Here is a 20,984-nt window from a genome sequence, read left to right as displayed (position 1 = left end):
TGCTCACCAAAAATGAAAACATCTCTGTGCTATTAACACAAATAATAATACTGAAATTCAAAATACAGGAGGATAGCATACTCTGGGCTGTGGTGATCTGCATCATTGCTTGTCTGACAGTGGATTTGGAGACACATCTAAAAAGTTCCTCCCTAAATACTCGAAGAACATCATTTCAATAACAAAAGGGATGTGTTATTCATGCTCTTTCTGTGATACCTGATGGAGAGATCATAAAATCGTAGAAAACCCTGTGCTGGAAGTGACCCACAAGGACCACTGAAGTCCAACTATATGTCATTTTGGAAAACAGGCTTTCATTTCCAAGTAGCTTTAGAGTAACAAAAGAAAGTAACAAATCATAGAACTCAACATCCCTTCTGAGGTATTCCTAACCCTATTACACATGCTTTCCACATACCATCCTTTTTTGCTACTCAGTTGCTGAAAATATTTCTAGCAACCACTCCTTTGGTATAGCATTCCTTGAGGGGCAGCAATGCTGTAAAAGGGAGTCTTTTCACGTCTCAATTAATATTTTTCTACCCCCTCTCAGCCAGCCAACAATGTATTTTGTGATTTAATACTGAGACAACAGAAGAGAAAATGGCAGCAGATTTCAATATGTTAGCAGCAGAAAGAATGCTAACAGCTCACTATTTTGGGGAAAAATAGAAGCCAGTGTCTTCAGGCTCAGACATCTGTTTCATACAGTATGCCAAGAAATGCCATAGCCGTGAGCTCTAGTATCATTAATTAACATAACATAGCTAGTATTGAAGTGAGGGCTTTAAAAGATTAAAGAAAATACATGTTGTATGAATATTTTGTGTCCTTTCTCCTGATGTCACTTACTCTGCTAATTTTCGTTATTTCTTCTTCGTGATTGCCACCACTCACTCATTTAATCGTTTGTTTGTTTTTCTCAGAACTGATGACGCTTCAAGGACGCCGCGCTGTGCACCTTCTTCATCTCTAACCAGCCACTGAGAGGCAATTAGCGCTGTCAGGCCTGCTTACCAGCCACTGATGCAAACTTTTGTTCCACAGCACACTTGTTTGCTGATCGCTCGGCGTCAGCCAAGCCCGCGGTGCCCTCCAGCCAAGGATGAATCTGTAACTAACGCAACACGACTGTTGCGCCAACTGCGCAAACTGAGCAAGGAAGGGGCTGCTTTTGACCGTATTTCAGTTCCTCCTACTCTTTGCTCTGCCTGCAGTAGAGGATTTACAATTTAGGATGGTCCCGGAGTAGCTGCCGTGCGCAGCTCAGCCAGTGAACAGGAAACAAGGGCACAGTCAAAAATGAACATAAAATGTTTATTGTGTGTATGGGTTGGCTTTTATTCTTAGAGTGCCTTGTTTTCCTGCTCTTCTCCTTCCTGGAGCAGTGCTTCAGATGCAAAACAAGAAAGCTACACTTGAGGCATGCACAGTTGAGTCTAGTGTACCAAGGCTTACTCTTGTCACATTGCATTCCATGTCTTTCTCTTCCACCCCTTGTGTGTGGGTGTGTGTGTATAAACTGCTTGGTTCAGACACCCTGTGTCTATCATATGTCACATATGTCTAATCATAGGTTAGTCTGATTTGTAGGGTTAGTTAAAAATTCAGTGTTAACTGACTTTTTGATTCTTTTTATTTTCCTAAGCACGTTTTGATGGTGCATATAGGCCATAATGAAGAAATAGTACTGAATCTGCTCTGAGGCCTTGGAGAGTTGATTAGCCTGTGTTATTAAAAATAATGTAAAATGTTTTATTTCTTTTTTTATTCTTGTATTTTATAGCCTAATATTTTTTAAATTTTATGTGAAAACATTATCTAATCCCAGCAGTTATTTTCAGTAAGCAGCAGATACTGCAACAACCGTGAAGCCCTCACTGATAATCATACTGGGCCATTTTTTTTTCTTGCAGTAACCTGTTATTCCTTGTTAGTTATTTACTATTTTTCAGATATAGCTAGGCCCTTATGCTACTATTTTACCTCACATAGGTTATAGGAAATTACAAATATTGTAACATGGTTTAAAATCAGATGAAAGGGAGGTATTTTTTTTCAATGGGATTTCAAAATCTGCATGATCTGTCATATCTATCTCAGAAGTTATACCACATAAAAATGTTAATTTAAACACCAGCATTAGAAAAGCACCTCGCTTACTCAAGGACATATTTTGATTTTCATGAAACCTAGACCATGAGTTTTAAGCTGATTGTGAAGGTTTACTAGCCCTCCTATGTAGACATACTCAGGGTTACAGCTTTGTGTTACAGCTGATCTAATATAAAATCATGCTGTTATCAAAATGGTGATTGGGTTCAGCTGGCTGCTGCTTGATCAAGTGTAAAGAAAGCAGACAGAAGGGTATGGTGTGAGCTGGGCTGTGGCAGAACATCTTTCCATGACCATGGTGAGATTTAGATTAGTTGAGCTGTAACTTTGAACTTTTTGCTTATTCTGGGAGTGTTTTCCTTTTGTGTTTGTTATTCAAAAATCTTCCTTTGTGGTACAGGAAAAAAAAAAATCTGTGGAAAAAATATTGTTTATAGCTGATTTGATACCTCTGTTGGTAAAGAATAACAATTTTTCCTTAGGTGGTTAAGCCCTACTATTACCTATATGTTGTTACTAACAGAACTAAAGAATTTGTACCAAGTACTGGCAGATGTGGTAATAAGGGCTCTTGTCATCATCAAAACGAGAGAGAAAGGGGATTATACAGTCACCCACAGGATGAGGGACTTGGAAGATTCTGACTCAGTGTTGGCTGTATAGATAATATACAGATCTATATAACTATATAGGCCATGCTGCAGTTTTCTCTGTTGTCCTGGACAAACATGCTGTGTTTTTCTGTCTTTCTGGTGGATTTGTAAAACATAACATAATGGCACCCTTAGCAGGTTAGATAATAATAATCAAACAAAGCAAAAGGTTGTCTTGATTTTTTTCTTTTTTTTTTTTTTCTGAATTGATATAAAGAATAACCTGACTGTTAGATATTTAAATATGTCATTATAAGGTATATATGTATAATCTTGTCCTTGACTATAGATAGTGAGGATGTGTGAAATGAACCACAGGCTATGATAGATGTACTGATGGACCTGAAAGAAAGAAATAAAATATTTTTCAAAAATAATTGAAAACTATAGTTCATTTTGCACATGATGGTTCTGGTGGAAATTTTCTTAATGTCTTAGTGTTTGGGCTATAAATCATTAGATGCAATTTTCCATTTTCACTAATGTAATTGTGTTGCATTTGAACATCCTATTACAAGAAGACATGCAACTGAGTGGGATTTGTCAAGAGTTTTTGCAGTTAACTCACATAAAGAAGTTCTTTCTCTTTTGGCCCATCATCAGGCCTGAGTATAGTGTCAGACATCTGATTAACACAGAAAATCATAGGCTTGCTGAATCATTTGATATTTCTTGGAGAATAAAGGGGACTATAAAATAGAACATGAATAATTCATGTACAGGACTATCCAAAGTCATTTTCTGATGATGTGATTTCTTCCCCTTTTCAGAACTGAACTTTGCTTTTAAAAGCCAGCGTGGTAAAAGTGTGTTTCTGTAGTGTGGAGACATCTTCCTTTTCAAATGTTTATCTTATGAAGTAGAAGTGTCACAAATGTTGAAAATAGGAAGAAGAAAGACAAAAATATATTGGAATTTCTTTACCACAGAGAACTGTAGGGTGTGAAAATAAACTGACTTGTTATTTCAGGAGATTTAGTCATGACAGCAGAAAACTATACTTTCAGTGGAGGGTACAACTAATTTTTAAGAGCATCACCCTGTCACAAAATGTAAACTGAGAACTTGGCACAGTATTTTTCTTCTGCAGAGTGCTTTGTAGGAGATGAAAAATAGAATCCTTCCCAGTCTGCTTCATTGCCACATTTAATAGGCTGTGCTGGGGTGCTAAGAAATACAATCTGGAAATTCTTTCTTTAGTGGTTTAACATGTTGATGTCCTGAGTGTTTTTTCTGCTGACCAGCTCACGTCTAGATTATCTCCTCCGTTCAGTGGAACATTTCAGTGTCAGCAGACAAACAGGCTTAAGCAGATGAAGTCTATTACTATCATACCCTTCTTATTTTCCAGGCCCTCCCTCATTTTTGAGTCTGTATAGCCTGATTCCAACCCTTTTTACAGTTATCATGTCATGAACTTGCCTCCTGAAACAAAAGTTCTTGGAAAACAACGGAAATTGTTATCTGTGGAGGAAGATAATAATCTTGTTCTGTGACATCGACTGTGAGGAAAATAGGCTTTTGTGATGAACTAGCTGAGCAACCTGGGAATACCAGAGCGTGTTGAAGTAAGTCTGCTACTTTGCTTCTGTTTAAGAGGGCTGTAAGTGCAAAAAGGTGCCAACTTGACTGTTGGAATATTGCAATATCTGATGAGGATTGCAGATGAAGAACTGGCACCTGGATAAAAACAATAGAAGGAGAATAAGTAAGATGGGGGCAAGGCAATATAGTGACAATTACACATTATGTTGTGAGAAAAACGATGTGTAAAAGTCCTATGAATGCACTTGTGACACGTTTGCTTGTGTGTGCTGAAGCCAGATTAATAGCTTATTGTGCTCACTGGAGACATAGGATCTTAGTCCTTCATTTTTGTCATCTTGTCTAAAATAATCCTTTCTTATTGAATTTTTTAAGCTGCACATAAATATTATACTACTTTGTTGTGTAGATTCTAATTATACTCATTACAGTCCCATAGTGCTGTTGCAGTCACCTTAGTATAAATGTATTTTTTGCAGTACAGGTTATTTCCACGTGGGAAGGGGAAAACACTCTCTGTGGTCAGTTGAAGGCACTGCCAAAGCAATGCAACAGTAGTATCTTGTGCATGTCTCATTTGGGAGTATATTGCCTTAAACTCATAGTTACAATGAAAAGATGAATAACTCATGGAATCCAGTTTAAAAAACCACCAACAGTGTAGCACTCGAGCGAGTGATAATGGCAACTTGGAAGGGGCTTCAGTCAAAGACTGCAGTGCCTGCAGCACTTCCTATCAAAGTGATGGCTTAAAAAGCATGTGAGAGAGCACCACAGCACACTGTAAAATGTAATTAGAAGCAGGTGTATAAGAAAATGCTTGGGTTGACTTGTGGCTCATTTGTTTCTAGTAGTAACCAAAAATTTCTTTAGTAACTATCCTGAAGCTGGATTCTTGTGTAAAACTTAGGAGCTTTATGTGCGTATTTAATCTTGCATTATTAGTCAGAAGCCTCTGGAAAGAGCTGGAAACCACAAAACAGTTCTTGCTGTGAACAGAGGAATTTTTAACCCATTGGGGAAAACATGAAAAAACAGAACTGAGTTGGGGGGGGGGAAGTGGAGAATGGAGTGGGAGATAGAAACGGGAGAGCAGAAGGTACTCAAGTTTTTGTTGTTTGTTTGGTTTGTTTTTTTTCATTGAATCTATTGATAAAAAGCTCAAAGGCTGCTTGGCAGTGACCTCAGTCCTGTTCATACGACCAGGGGAATGCAGGCGGGAAGCTAAAGCTTGCGTTTAGTCAGTGATCTGTGAATAACCCTCAGTCCCTTAATGACGTGAGAGAAGCCTCCAAAGAGAGACAGTGAGTCAGAGAGAAGGAGGCACAGAGATTGCTTGAACAACCATTAGCACGTCATTGGTAATCCCAGCGACACCTTTCACATCCCTGGCATTTGTCTCAATGCACTCCACTGAAGGCTGGTACTATGTTTTATTTAAGGCTTTCTCACTGCCTTCTGGAGACGTGTGTGTTACTGTAGCCTGACTGATTGGTTGTCTGTTATGTTTACTAACACTCTGAGATCCTGCAGGAGAGGGGAATCTGTGGAATTTCTACCATGGCTCAATACCTCTGGATTGAATCCACTTTTTATGTTAGACACAAGGAGCAAAAGGGTATCCAAATAAACGTGCACGTGAAAGCAAATCTTTTATAGAACATTTGTCACACTGCATAAGAAAAAGTTATCTCGATGTAGTATTACGTAGCTATGCTTCTGCCTACTTGTCATCTAGTAGAACTCTTGTGATAATATGTGTGTGTATACTGATGGGGAATGCTAATCTTCTGTGTTTTGTATCTCTGTCAAGCATTCGTGTTCCTCTAAATAGCTGCCTAGAAGCTGGACAAAGGAAAGATCAAGCCAAAAGCTTTTCAGAGGAATAAAGTCAGAGACCCTTTTGAGGTAATGCTTTGTCCTCGTTCAAAAGAAAGCTATTCCTTGGGGCGGGGGTGTGGGGAAATCACAACACAGCAACAAAAGTTGGCAGTGAGCAGAGTTTAGGTGGCTGTTTCAAGAGGCAAAGTTGGTGACGTGGTTCCCGAGCTGTCGAAGTTGATCTCAGCTGTGGCTCGTACAGCCCGTTCCTCTCCCCAGCCGTCTGTCCTTCGTCAGTGCTTCTGACTGTTTGGCTCTGCTTTCCATTTTGTCACCACTTCAGTGGTTGACCCTGGGCAAATACTCTCCTCGATGACTCAGTTTCTTCTTTTACCAAATGCCATGCTAGTAATCGTGGTAATAACACGACTAGTATTCACCTGTATCTTGACACTTAGCTTTTTACAGAAAGTTTCAGACTTCCATCTGCAGTTTTTAGTTTTCTTTTTGGGGGAGAAAAAAAAAAAGAGAAGGAGTACCCACAGCATTTGTGGGTACTTCTAATTTTAATATGAGTCTCATGTTGTGGCACCTCAAGGAGATAAGTTTGCTGCTAAGGTTTCTTTGGATTACAATTCCCATAATCCATGGCAGGTGAACATTCTCCTCACTTGTCTAATGTTTAAGAGTGGCTGTGGTGCATAAGAGGAGAAAACATCATAGCTGGAAAGCATAAGGCACTGTAGTAGCATTAGCAGATAAAATATTCAAATTTATGCAACATAAATCTGAGTTTTTAGTAGGAAGATATTTCATTTTCCTGTCACTCTACTTTCTCCAAAGAACATAAATATAACCACGATACTTTCTCTGGGAGAAACAACTGAGCATTTCCTCCCCAAAGGGAGTGAATACCAGAATTTCTGCTAATAAAAGCTACAGACATTTGGGGAAAATAGAGAGGTCTTCATAAGGAACAGCATTAAGCAGGTCTGCTCTTTCCCCAAGGGGCTATTCTTACAGTTGTATATCAAATACCATGTTTCCTTTCTACACCTTCAGTGAGGATGATGTAGGAACAACTGTAGCACTGATACACTACCCAGAGATTCCTCCATGCTGAACAACAGAAAAGCTTTAGTAACAATTAGTACAAAACTAGACAAAGTACCTTACTTGTTATATTAAGGAAACACCTCTTCCTCTAAAGTTTTTAGCACTCTTGCATGACACACATCTTTCCTCTTATGGTTGAAATAGATTCTAAAAACCTTTTTTTTTTTTTTCCTTTCCTTTTTTATCGTGAGTCAAAATTACTAATTTAATGTGTATGAAGAACTTGGATTATCCAGCATGTGCTAAACATAGCTACCGAACATTTGCCACATGCCAGAACTTTGCAAATGTTGTTTGTGGAATTATTTATATTGACTACATTGGAAACGTGGGTGATTAGCAATGATTATCACAGTAGTTTGCGAAGTCTTACAGATGGAACTCCCACTATCCTTTATGGACAGAACTTCTTGATGTGTATAAGATTTAGCTTGGCATTCCATGCATCTTTTAAAGGGTGGCAACTGAGAAATGCAAAAGTGTGGAAACTTGGAACAGCAGGCATAAAGGAGAGATGAGAATGACTGCAAAGTTGTTGTCAGTTGGTACCCATAGGCTTCCATTAATTTCCTGGTTGACTTCTGAGTGCCAGTACGATACCTTTGCTTCTTGCAGAGCAGAGTGGTGAGTTTGGATCTCTACCTGAGCTAGGGGAATTAGTTAATGTTAAATTCCACTGCTGATGAACCTCAAGGATTGAGTTCTTATAGTCATCTGGTACACTGTGTTCTGCAACATTCTGTAATAACTTCAGGGAAAGGATCACTGAGCACTGCAACCATCATTTCTGGCTAAGTAATGATTGTTTCTAAGCAGGGGAAATGTTCTGGGATGTATGAGAACTTTGTGGTACCAAGAGAAAGTGCAAGATGGTATAAACAGAAAATTACCTGTTTTGCAACGTGGTAAAAGTCAATCTCCCCTGTAACAAAATGACTTCTTTGGTTTTGTATTCACCTATAATTTCTGAAACCTACCTTATCTGCCTTTCACAATTATATCCAGTAGAATATAGAAATTTGTTTAAGTTAGAACAAACACTCTGCTTAAAACTGAACAAACTTTTTTTCCCCCCTAAAATTAACAAAGGCTCATTAGTTGCTAGGAATAATTTTTTTGTCTGGAGAAACTACTTCTTTTCATTTTTAAGACAGGTCTTGATCCTTTGATGTAGAAATACAGTTCAAACAAATGTCCATGTTAACTAAATCCTGCCTCTATCCTACTGAGGATAATGCATCTGAATATCAATTGCACTTAATTAATTAGTTTAACTTTACAGTAGTTTACAAATAATCCCCATGAGTTTTGTTGCTACCTACTTGCTTGTCTGTACTTATTATTATGTTCACTGAAAGCATAAATGTAATTAAAATGCTTTCTTAGATTTTTTTGCCTCCTATATCGGGTTGTGTACTTTGTGCCACTTCAGATGACAATCTATATTAAGATTCATGTTCAGATCTTCAGAAAATATCTTGGTTTTATCAAGTCTGGCATCCTGCAGGCCTGTACTTGGACACCTATAAATGGCAGCTAATTAGCTGAGCTCCAAGGAGAAGAGGGAAACAAGATTAAAATAAGGACCTCAATGGATTTTTTTTTTTTCTTTAATGGAGATAGCTATGGTATTTTTTTGACTCGTAATATACTTTTGTTAGTTTTCTTGGTAATTTCTGATACTTAGAAACTTGACAACTAAAAATCCCAATGAAACAACTCTCTGGTTGGAAACAAGTTTTTGATGAGTAATATAATACCACAACTAATTGATGTTTTTAAAATAGCTGTCCAATGTTCAGTTGAGCACTATAGCTGACTGATATACCAATATATATTGGTATAACCCCAGTCTCGTTCTCAGAAAATATTTAAATATTTTAAATTTATTAGGTATAGAGTGTTAAAAGTTTGGGTATATTTTTCTTCTGCTTGCCAAGAGAGTTTTTGTCTTGTAAGGAGTCATTCCTGTCTAGAACATACTGTATATATCACATCCTAAACTGACAGTAAGACTGCTGCAGGGGAATGGCCACAAGAGGAAGTTCCTCCCTGCCTCTGCCAAAAAAAACTCAGAGTACCACTTAGCAGGTATACATAAAGGTCCAATTCTCTGAAAATTTAATTCCAGAGTTTGAATGTTGTCCGTCCAGAAACATTCTGGGTACTCCTTGTGTACTGTGGGGTTACAAAAATGGTATTATAGACTTGAGTGAGGGACCATCTCTTGATCATAGTGTTCATGTGAAAGTCAATCAGGCAGTGAGCAGTTGCCATTCCATCAATCACAGGTAGTTTGTTAAACTTCCTATAAACAGCACCATTCTGGACCAGGTAAATCCATGTAACATGGAAGTGTTGTAGCCCACATGCATTTGCAAACTCTTATCAAAGGATCTCAAGCCTAATTTGCACTGAGAGTTCTATAAAATTTTTCATATTTGCATGAACACCTTTTAAATCCCCAAGAATAGGAATGCCAAACTCTTTAAATTGAAGCAATACCCTAAATGCATTAAGCTCTGATTTAACCCACTAGAGACAAGTTAGAGATTAAGGCAATTGGCTGACCATGAAAAGAAATTTCTGTCTATAACTTGGCCAAATAAAAAGTATTGAGCAAAAAGGTTATGATATTTGTTAACATGTACTCAAAAAGGGCAAATACTGAAATAAGGGAATTCTTATTTTAGAATAGTTGGATGAAATTAAGCAAGAAAAATCAACTTGAATCATGAACTACTCTTTGCAGTGAGATGAAATACTAAACAATGGAAAAGCCTCACGAGAAAAGTAAGAGAAAACTGAAAATTTGCATTATGTGAAAATCGTTTTATGATAGATTTGGAATGTATCTGCACTGTATTAGGAATGGATAAATGGCATAGTAACACTGGGAATCCCTAACCATGATTGCATTTAGCCACTAACACAGAACATATAGAATACAAGTAATTAAGACTGTAGAATACAGTTACTCTGAGAAATATTCCCTTTATGGAAAAAATCATAATTGCATTCACTTTTTTTGGTAAGATTTATTAGTAATTCAGAATTATCAAGATTTAATTATTAAGTTAGAAAAAAATATTTTTACCTACCTAATGGTGACCAGTTTGGGGTTTTTGTTTGTGGCTTTGTTTTTGGTTTGTTTTGTTTAGGGGGGCGTTTGTTTGTTTCTTTGTTTGGGATTTTTTTGCTTTTTTTTGCTTTTCTTTTTTTGGTCTTAGTGGTATATGCTTTTTGAAACTAGATGAGTTGCAGACACGCATGTATGCGCAAATTTAGCACAAAAACCAGCGTAAAAAAACCCAAAACAACCCCGGAGCATCAGAGTGACTCTAAAATGCATTGTAACTCTTGCAAAAGAGATGTTGTCTTTACTTTGCAGAAGGGTTTTATCGTGCTCACAAGTATATATAGCTGTGAGTATGTCGAAAGCAGCTAGCACAGGATCACTTGGCTGAGTGGGAGGTGATGCAGGACTGTGCTATTAGTGAGCAGGAGGTGGGAGGTGACTGGGGCTGATGGGCAGGTTGGATACAGTATTTATACACATATGTTTACAGGTATTTTTAGATGAGATATAAATACACAAATGTTAAATTGATGAGATAGCTTGCCTCAAGGGTGGATAGAATGATGCAATAACTCAGAGTGAGGCAGCATAGTAGAGTGGACTGAGCATGTGAAAATGCAGTTTTTAGTCCTGATAGCTGCACAGTAGTACCTTCTCACGTGTTGTTCCCCATGTCCTCTATAAGAACTTTAGTTGGACATATATGCTTAGGTAGGGCATATGTATTGCATTTCATTTATACTTGTAGCTTCATGTGGCATGGTTAAGGAAAAATGATGACATCTGTAGTGGTTAGTGACGTAGAGATGTGGGCAGTAGCAGTGGAAGAAAAAAAGCCCCCCGTAGAAGGATTTGATGCAATTTGCTTTATCTTAGATTTTTTTCCTATTCTCTTGCTCGAGTTGATGTTCCACTCATTAATTTCTGTTATTGGGTACACTCATGCGGTCTTCAGAGACTTTCTCACTTAATGTGTGTTAATTAAATTAGGCCTAAGATTATTTTAATCGTAATATTACTTTTATTTTCTTTTTTAGAGTGTGCACAGATTTGTCTCCAAGTTGACCTGCACACACATTGTCAATATCTCTCCTTAGTACTTATTCCCCTCTTCTCTGCTTCTGTCCCTGCCATTGGATCCTCTCATAGACTGCATATCCAGGCTGGATATGCCCAACTGCATCTTTAACATCTGCCCAATATCACTGACACAGCTTCCTTGCCTGTCCCTATTTCAGCTGCTCAAGTTCTAATGGAATCTAACTGGCAAACTGATTGGTCTCACTAACTTTCCTTTGCCTTCATTTTCAGTTTGATAACCAAAGACCCAGAGTGTCTGCAGTTTTCCTGATATTAGTAGTGGTAACGGAGAATTTGTTTGGAATTTTTGGGAGGACTCATCCTGCCCTGGGTTTGACTGGAAATAAGATGCCACTGGTAGGATTTAGGCCTGGTGTAGTCATGTCCTGTGGGTGAGATGCAGAAAAACTGAACGAGATCAAAGGACACACAACTATTACTGGTGTGAGGATAAAGTGTACATCTGTGACAGACCATAGAGAAGGCTGGGAAGCTGTGCACTGTAATTCTTATTGCCCAACAAACTGAGATACAGGGTTGTCATGGTTTAGGAATGGTGTTCCTCAATTTAGTGTTCCCACTGAAACACCCCTGGAACCAGGGCAGTTGTGGATTCTGAGAATATGATAAATTAAATGGAAAATTTAAGCTCAGTTTAGGCTGCTGAAGTAGTGTAAAAGTTCAGTGGATATGTATCTATTGTTATCATATACACAGTGTTAAGTAACTGCTGTCTTAGCATGGAAACACCTTGGTATCACTCTTGGATTCCGTCTCTAAAAGACTCCAGAGGAGAAAAATGCTGTTACTGTCTTGTACAGATAGATTCAGGTAGTGCCCTGGATAGACTAAATTTCTTGCCAAGGCTTTATGGCAGCCCACAAGTAAGCTTTCCCAAGTAAGATCCATGATGTCCAGACAAACATTTGATATGATAAATTTTCATTGACCTGTTTACTTAGTTGCTTACCAGCAACTGGGACAGCACACCTGGGGTCTGGACTAACTGCTAGGTCAGAAAGTAGAGTCTCTAGCAGTTCTAGCAGCTGAACTTCAACACTCAGAAAGCCCATAAGCCCTTTTCTTGAAAGCATAGTTTCCAAATGAGCTCTAGCAATGGGCCTAACTCTGAAGGTGCAAAGCTTAAAACTTATGTGAAACATGCACACTTTGCTTCTTTCTGATACTTGCATTGTCCTCACAAGGAGCCATCCTACTAAAGACTTCTTAATCAAAAAAAACCTAGGGGTCTAACATCAGGCTGTGCCCCAACTCTTTCCCATCCCTTGAAGAAGGTTTTATTATCCTTGTATTATTGCATTGCTCAGGCCTAAACTCACAGTGTACCCTTACAGAACATAAGGAAAGAGAAGTGCACTGAGGAAGCAGAGTGCATCACTGCAGGTTTTGACTCTTAGTCAAGATTCCGAATAGTAATGTATATACCTGTTTGCTTCAGATTTTTCATGTGCCTTTTGCCTTGTATATATTGCAAAAAGTGCTTCAAACGTGTTCAAAAGTGCTTTCCATCTTCCCCCTACCAACTCCTGTTAAAATCTAGATCCTTTGGCTTGAAATAATGATTGACACTGTGTTGTGTCTCATACGTCATCTTAGATGGAGATCCTTTTAAAAATAAATGTGGCAATTAAATCCCCAGGCTACTTCAGTTTGTGTACTCTTTACCAGTTACTTTTAAAAAGGCTGTGCACAAAGTTTTCAGTGAAGCTTCCAGCCCCTCTTCAGTATCCTCCTGAAATGTATATCTATCTTGCTTCATTTGCCCTGTCACAGAGTGACAGTTTGCTTGTGCCAAAGGGATTGTTTTCGTGTGATCTATGACACTTAGGGTTTTCAGAAAACTTGTTGGCATTCCTGCTTAGGAAATAAATGCTTCTCAGCTCATTTCTGGCATCCCATAACTGCTAAGAGTATGACTGTAAGAGCTAAGGCTTCATGCTTCCTCACCACAGAAGGGTCTATCATTTGTGTGGTAGCTCTTTCCCAGGCAATACTCATTTGTGAGGAGAAGGAAGCTGAGGTGGAACGAGCTCGAGCTGAAGTGGCAGCTGCAATCCAGCCCTCTGTAGTAATAGGTGTTTCTAGGCATGTTTACTGAGGGACTGGTTGTGATCAGTGCTGTGCTAGGGAAGGACTCCATGGAGACTGTCTTTGATTTTACCCAGGACACGAGACCTGGTGGAAAATAGTTTAAGCTCACGTATTAATAAAAGCAATCCCAATTTTGCCTTCACTTGTATGTGGGTCACCTGTATCCTTTGCTGCATGACTCCAGATGCCAGGCAATAGCTTCTCCCCACTGAGCTCAACATGGTGAGTGTGTTCCACTCAAATTACACGTTTCCATACTGAATCCCACAAGGCTGTTAGCTCTACAGCTGCATTTCAGCCTTCCCATGTCATCTCTTCCTGAGACCTTGTCTCCCTTCGTCTTTTTGCACCAGAAACTGTGGGAGTACTGAGGATGCAGAGCTGGGTAACCAGCTGCTGTCAGCTGCTTTATACTGCTAGAACATCAGAAAAAGTTCTGGAAAGCACTAGGCTGTAGCCCAGCAATGAGGCCTGTTTTAGCAAATGATTGGGCAGGGGTGACATAAATGTCCTCTTGCAAGCCAGTTTGAGAGGAAACAGGTGGTACATGGTTATTACAAGAGAACAACTCTTGGAATACAACTGGAAAGAACTCAAAAGACAACAGTGAGTCCATTGTAAATAAAAAACAGGGTATGATGTAACTGGCTTGTGATAAGCAGGGGTAACCAGTGGGCAGCCAAGGACATCATGTTTTGTTCTTGTGTATTAATCACTGAGTAATTATGTGGCAGCAAATGGCAGCAGCTTAGGTGAGAGATTCCATGTCTCTACTGTGCTGCTCTCCAGCAAACCTTCTGTTCCTGGCTGTAAGGGGGGGTTTCCAATTGTATTTGCTGGAAGAGATCAATGGGCCTTCTCATTAATATTAGGGAAGGTCACTGACAGTCCAACTAACAGGACACAACAGATCTGAACGCAAGGGTTTTCCTGACGTTAATAGATGGTGACTCCTTCTATGAAAAAAAAATAGTAGGCATAGTCCTGAAATGACAGAAATAAATATTGATCTTCCTGATATTTTTAGATATTATCAGCTGACAGGGCAGATTGTGAAGGACTGAAAAATGACGAATATAACTATGACTCTCTTCCTCCCCCCTCAAAAAAAAGGAAAGTGGGGGGGTAGGGGGAAGAGAGAGAAGAAAGAAGGCTCTGCTGGCAGCCTCAGGATAGTTAGTTTCAAAAGCATGTGTGGGGGAAAATATGAGAAACAATCTTGTGGGATTCAGTGAGGAAACACTTCAAAAATATAATTTGATTAGGACACAGCCTGTATGATTCAACGAGGGGGAGGAGGTATTGCCTGGAATATGCATCTGACAAACTTTCACATCAAGAATTACTAAATTACTGTCATGCAGCCATGAGGTAGGGGCCAAAACTGCCTTTTTTTTTTTTTTTTTTTTTTTTTTTTTAATTTTACAAACTCATGAACTGCAACTTTTTGAGTTGTTGGCATCTATGACGTGAATCAGCACCTCGAGTTACTTTTGCTTCTGGTTCCATTGATGTATTCCACTTTCTTATTTTTATCACAGTATCGTGTGCTGCATACCCTTCCCAAGCTCCCTGTTGGACTGGAGAGCAGGAAAGGAAAAGGAATCCTTCACTTACAATGGGCAAGAGAATATTAGGTTTAATATGAAGATGATTCAGGCTTTGTGCCTGATCAGGTGTACTTTGGTATCATTACAGAACATCATTAATTCACTGATAATTGTTTATTATTTGTTATTTTATTATCTGTATTGCAACTGTGCCTACAAATGTGTTGCTATGAGCATGTAGTACTGGCCAATAAGAAGAGAAATTATGTAGGTGGCATCGGAAGAGACATAAAGTAAAAGAAAGACACAATTATTTACAGAAGAGCAACCAAAATAGAGAAGTATTTAAGCATCTGAAGACTGCAGCCTCTAACCTTTAGCTATAAATGGAATGCATAATGCTATATTTTACATCATAACACAAGGAGATCAGGCTGCATCACAGTGTAGGACCTTCTCCACTAGCAAAGGAAACGTGAAGGACAGAGGAGGTTCTGAAACCTCCTTCCTTTTAGTGACGTTTCTGTCAGGGCTTCAAGGAGGATTATGCAGTGTACAATTGTACAAGCAGTACAGTGGCAGTCATTTTCTATCAAAGAACTGAGATCTTATCACAGCTTTTCCTTTCTCTTCAGCTGATGATCCTTAGGTCTGGTTTTTGGTACATTCATTCAGGTAGAAAGTTGTAGAGTGTAATTTTTACTTCAGATCCAGATATCCAGCTCCTGGAAAGCAGGCAGCCAGAACTTGGCTCTCAGCACTCTCCAGCACCTTGCTAATGACCTGTAATCGAAGATCTGTTTTGTTGTGAGGGAAAATGACAGAAAGTAAATATTCAAAAAGGTGATGATCTGCCTAGCGCAGTGTCTGGAGGATTCACTTGGAGAGAAGAGGCTGTGCCATCTCTGCTTTGATGCACTTATCCTAAATAATTTTGATATGAGAGCTGCAGGTAGATTTAGAAAGGTAAAGAAAATACTTTCTTTCCAAGACTTGCTGTCAGTAGAGAAAATTCCAGAGGGGACAATAAATACTCATGCATTTTCCATGAGCGTGTTGTTAATATAATATGTTGTCATTCAGGAAAAATCTTCCATCTTAGTACTGATTTATCCCATCGAAAAGAAAAAAAAAATAAGAGCCTTTTTTTTTTTTTTAATATCTTGTCCGGTGCCAAAAAGAACTTTTTTTTTTTTTTTAATATCTATTGGCAAGATGGTGTGTTTTTGTCTTTAAGATATTTAGGAAACCTAGAGCTGACTGAAGCAATTTAAAAGATGCTTATTTGCACCAGGTCAATTATAAGACATTAGGACTGAATGAAAGTAAAAAACTGACATTTGTACAACATTCCGTTTTGATGCCTATTCTATATACAAAAATTGTTATTTATTGGATGCTAAATAGTTATTTAGTTTAAGTATACTATTTTAAACATCTTCCTCAAAAGTACAGTCCTAGAGAGAATTGGACAGAACTATTAATCTTTGCTTTATGTTTGTATTTGCAGGCTCAATTCAGCAATACCTGCTTAAAGTTAATCATATTTCATTTCTTCACTGAAAGTCCATTCTAAAAAACTGAAACTCATGAGACACTTTAACTACAGACATAAATGAACTGAACTAGAAAAAAATTGACTAAAATGCTGATAATATTCTGTCTTACACCTGGTCTTGTCACTTAAAATCAATTGGATATGTGATTGCTGGATATGCTCTTTTGCCTTAGTGTTCCTCTGATTTCCAATGAGAACAATGAAAGGATACCCAGTTTCATGCAAAAACTTTCCCTAGTGTTATACAAAACTGTTAATTGTTAACCATGCCTTTTTTCACCACATTTTGTTAAGTCAGAACTTTTTAGGGATGGTATAATGATACTTAAACTAAAAAATGTGTAAGTATAAAGTATTTAGAGTTTGAGAAGTTTCAGGGCTAAAAATTTAAATTAATACTGCCTTGAAAGAAAAATGGGTTGTAAGTTGGTGTTTTAGTTCAATGCTGGTCCTATAAACAGGTTGGGAACTGTCGCTCTGTTAATTTAGGGTTATTTTTTAAAAAAATAACAACCCCGTGAACATATGTAGTAATTAAATGATTCATATAACTGAGGCTGGGCTTTTGAAAGGGGAGATTTCACCTGTTGAGGGATTCACTAAGTGAAAATGAAGGCTATCCTCTTAGTAATAATTATTAAGGTCAGACTCAAAAGGTCAGAACAAAAAATTTGCAGATGTTTGAAGTATGAAATGTGAGAGCCACTGTATATCTCCTGATTTTCTTTCTAGAAGTAATTATACTGATGTTTTCAAATCAAACTGATCTTTTTGTTGATTTGATAAGTTTGCTAATTTATATATTTTCCTTCATTCTTAACTATTGAGAAAATAATGAGCGTTCCAGAGAAAACTGTTGTTCAGTTCCCTGAGAAAACAAATCCCTTCAAAAACCAAAGACCCCTTGCTAAAATACGTGTCCATGGACTTTATAGGGGAAAAAAGAGTTCTTTTATGATACTACCTCTTTTACTGTGTTTGGCTTAGGAAAGTAACTGGTTCTTTTTAACTTTTGTTTAGGAAAGGTTTCCTTTGTCAATTGTATGAGTAAATATCTTATTTTAAATTTTTTTGGAGATAAATGACAGTGACCAACTTTATAAGTGGAAGCCTCAAAGACATTATTGTATATGCTACAGGCAAGTGCAGACCATTTTAGTTGAGGAGAACTTGTAGCTTCTTCTCTTTCAGCAACAGTAGGGAAAAGAATAATTCTGAAAAACTCACAAACTTTCTACCAAAAAGCAGGACTAGAATTGTTTGGTTGAAGACCAGAGCTCATGAGATCTATCAAGGGAAGTATTAGAAAGTCACAATGGTGTTTCTTACAAAAAAAGAAGTGATGCTTTTCTCTCATTTTCTAATTATCTTCTATTTTCTGGAAGTGGGATTCCTCACATCTATATATAAACTCTTAGAAGTTGTTGTATAATCTAAATAAGCTGTATAGAGAGTGATGAGAAAGTGACGTTTGCAGGATGTGGCTCATCCCACATATTTAAATCACTATTGACAAGCTTCTGACAACTTTTTAAACTGAAGTGCTTCATGTTTAATTTGTTCAACCATTCCGCCCCGCTTTCATTCCTTATCAGTTCCAGATAGAGCCGCAGGTTATTACACGGTTGGCAGGAGACAGGACTTGCACAGGCACTGCAGCAAAAACAGCATTTCTGGGTCAGTGAACTTCCTCCCTTTCCAGGCAAGCTGCCCTGGGACCCATTCAGCTCGTTTTCCTCACGCAGAGCACAACTCAAGGGTTTGGAGAGCACTTTTCCGAGTGAAAGTGGCATGATTCACAGTTGCATCCCAGCCTATTCTCTACTGCCACATCCACTTCAGCTTCAAAACAAGTTCTTAATGAGTTTAATCATATTTAAAATTTTAATCTTTTTCAACATTATTACAGTTGCCTTTGGCAAAAATCAGTCGTATACTGAGCTCCACATGACTCAGACCCAAACCAAGTTTCGTGTATTCAATTCCTTGTGAATCACCAGTTCTTTAGACAGGCCTTTAATTTTTTGGGTGTTTTTGCACCTTTAATTACATTATTGTGTGTGTGATTAAATGGAATATCTAAGAAATGTTACTGACTGTTACAGACTTATTCACCATCTAGTCAGAATGGAATTGAAACATATCCTCTCTCTTCCTTTCTCTCTACAGGCTGACATAAAAGATGAGTGGGTTTCAGGGGTTCTTTCTTGAGGATATCTATCTATTCTTGCTGGGTTGCATAATCAGAAGTGGAGATTGTGGCCTATTATATCTCAAATAATAGCTTTTTTTGAATCCCAAAGGTCTTCCCTTACCTCAGCTTCAAGCCTACAAATAACATGATACTTTTTGCCTTTGAGGTCATCATTGGTAGATCTGTGATAGTGTATTTTATTCTCTGTTCCTTGCACATTCCTCACATATGCCTGTGTGAAATTTGAAAGAGATTCTGCAAACCTTAGTCATGGGGAAGAATAATGTACAATAATGCCTCTTTGAAATGCAAGTTCTTTATTCTGGAAAGCAAGCCTAAAAATTAATCCCTCAATCAGTGTGGTTCTAGAGTACACTAAAGGTAAACAGAGACTTAATATTTCAAAAAAAAAAACCTCATCAGATGCTTATAAAAAACATCTTTGCATCATCAGTTGGAAGTAGATCCTGAAGGGATACAAATTGATTCTCTGTTTCTGATCCGTAAATTATGAAGACCCCTTGAAAAAAAGACAAAATCAAAAAAAAAAGAAGAACAAAAAACCTTGTGTAAACCACACTGAGATTAATTTTTCATTTATGTTTCTGAGATCCCAGATTTACCAGAAACAAAAAATGGCCTTTAGAAATGTGAATTAACTCCTGTCATCTCACTGATTTATTTATTTATTTATTTATTTATTTATTTAGTGTGGAGTGGAATGGTGGCAGCTTAAACAAGAATTAGTAACAATTAATAACAGCTAATTCTTTCAAGATTGCAATTTTCAGCTAATGTGCAGGTTCTCACACTGCTTCTATACCTTTTTATATACCACGATTACATTGTTTTCACGATGGTTAGAAGCTCCAGGTAATTCCTTGATAGAATCTACAGGACAGGTATACACTGTGAAAACCACTCCTGAAGAGCCATATTTAAATTTGCATCTTCCCTTTACGGTCACTTGCATCTTTAACACTCAGATGAATTTAAGATAACAACTTATACTATTTTTACTAGGTTGCATTACACAACATAACTTGTATGAGTGTGTCTGTGTGCGCACAGTTATAGCTGTATTTATAAACACCAAACTGTGCTCATCCTTTCCTGAGAGCTGGGGGTCAGAGGGAGAAACTACTTGTATCACACGTGCAAAATGAACTGGCCAACAGCTTCCTACCTGTCTTTTGTTCCTGTATCCAGGGACCAAGAATGCATAAACAGCTGGGATCACAGGAGAGGGATGGAAAGGGTAATGACAATAATATTGAACTTAGGCTTGAACTTACACTCTGCAACCTGCAGCTAGGAGAGGAATCATCATCATATTTTCTTTCAGTCCCTCATTTAATCCATTGGTAACTATCAGTTCATCGCCAGTACTTTTCAATTAAAGTTTGTTACTGCACAGTGTCAGTCTTTTAAAAACTTTACAGATTCCTTCAGTGAGATGTTTCAGATGATTTTAAGTGCACAAAAAAAAAATCAGAATATAATGACAATGCATTTCCTAATTAAAAATTTCAGCAGAACATACTACAAGTTTTCAGGAGCATGCACTTACATAAAAATCAAATCAAACTAAAATATTTTTGTTGGTCCTGTGACAATGGACTTTAAACTCCTCTTTTTGTTTATTCTTTTCCTAAATTAGTCTCCCTCCCTTTCCCTTTCTTACATTCTTCTCCTTTTCTCCTGCTTGCTTCTTTGTAATTATGGCTACTTCTTTTATAGTAATACAGCATTATAGTATAGTAATTAAAAAGTAGTACACTTTCCACATTAAAAATACCTCCATTTGCCATGAAAGTGCACATTTAGCAAAACTTCATGTCAAATATGTGCAAACCCTCAGGCTGTAAGGTTTTGAGAGGCAAAAGTCTTTGCCTCTATACTGCCAGTTTGGTTTATATGGATACTGGTATTGGTGGCCTGTAATTCCAGTTGCTTAATGGTTTTACTGTACCGGAATGTTTTTGTACTTTATTGTCTGGTAGACTGTTATGATAATTAAAAAATTCAGAAATGTAGAAGTAATGCATTGGTAGGAAGCAGAGTATATTGGCTATGTAACAATATCCTGACTTGAGAGAAACTATATCCTTAGAGAGCAAATATTAGAAGTTGTAATTTCAAAATGGCAATCTGCACA

The sequence above is a fragment of the Pipra filicauda genome, unplaced genomic scaffold (assembly GCF_003945595.2).
Source record: "Pipra filicauda isolate LSUMZ 115617 unplaced genomic scaffold, ASM394559v2 scaffold82_size2718185_pilon, whole genome shotgun sequence".
NCBI classification, from domain to species: domain Eukaryota; kingdom Metazoa; phylum Chordata; class Aves; order Passeriformes; family Pipridae; genus Pipra; species Pipra filicauda.
This window is presented reverse-complemented; position numbering follows the sequence as displayed.